Source organism: Corapipo altera, unplaced genomic scaffold (assembly GCF_003945725.1).
Source record: "Corapipo altera isolate COAL_440 unplaced genomic scaffold, ASM394572v1 53032, whole genome shotgun sequence".
NCBI lineage: Eukaryota > Metazoa > Chordata > Aves > Passeriformes > Pipridae > Corapipo > Corapipo altera.
In genome coordinates, this window is record NW_020892737.1 from 1 (window position 1) to 1,149 (window position 1,149).

At 49.3% G+C, this 1,149-nt stretch overlaps 1 pseudogene; it reads left to right on the top strand.

The window, feature by feature from the left end:
- The first annotated feature begins 14 nt into the window (after positions 1-14).
- LOC113942671 lies at positions 15-769 on the top strand (annotated as a pseudogene).
- Positions 770-1,149: the final 380 nt, after the last annotated feature.

Consider the following 1,149-nt stretch of genomic DNA (forward strand, 5'->3'; position numbering starts at 1 on the left):
CTGTCCCCAAAGCCATGCACAATTCCCTCCATAACACCACAACCATCACCTACACTGGATGTGTTGCACAGCTCTTTCCCCTTGTCTTCTTTATTGGAGCAGAGTTTTCCCTCCTCACCATCATGTGCTACGACCGCTACGTTGCCATCTGCAAACCCCTGCACTACGGGACCCTCCTGGGCAGCAGAGCTTGTGCCCACATGGCAGCAGCTGCCTAGGCCACTGGCTTTCTCAATTCCCTGCTGCACACAGCCAATACATTTTCCCTGCCCCTGTGCCAGGGTAATGCCCTGGGCCAGTTCTTCTGTGAAATCCCCCCCATCCTCAAGCTCTGCTGCTCACACTCAGGCTACCTCAGGGAAATTGGCTTTCTTGTGGTTACTGCCAGTTTAGTATTTGGTTGCTTTGTTTTCATTGTTTTCTCCTATGTGCAGATCTTCAGGGCTGTGCTGAGGATCCCCTCTCAGCAGGGACGGCACAAAGCCTTTTCCACGTGCCTCCCTCACCTGGCCGTGGTCTCCCTGTTCCTCAGCACTGGCACATTTGCCCACCTGAAACCCCCCTCCATCTCCTCCCCATCCCTGGATCTGGTGGTGTCAGTTCTGTACTCGGTGGTGCCTCCAGCAATGAACCCCCTCATCTACAGCCTGAGGAACCAGGAGCTCAAGGATGCCCTGAGGAAACTGATAACTGGGTGTTTTTCAGAAGTAATAAACTCTCCTTCTTCTGCATGTTATGGACCTCATTAAAGGCCAATCCTGTTATGTAGTTCAGTAAAGGTACACTATATCTTCTTTTTTTTTTTTCTCCTGGTAGGGATGTTATTTTTGTGAGAATGTGTTCACACCAGAAAATCTTTATATATAGAAATATATATATATATATATAAAGAGATATATAATTTTCAGTTCAGTGTTTGCCTTTCTAGCTTGGCCTAGAGGCTTTACAAATTGGCAATTGTCCTCACTGTCTGCTTAAACCAAATAAAGAACTCTGCATTGACTTGTTTGCCTGACATCTTTTCTCTCTGACTTTTCTGCAGCTGCAGGGTCGGGGCCTCTGTGCAGAGCTGGGCCAGAAAAGAGTCCCAGCAGAGCAGCACTGCCAGGGAGCAGCAGCCCTTCTCCTGCCTGGCCTCCTCTCCCTTCC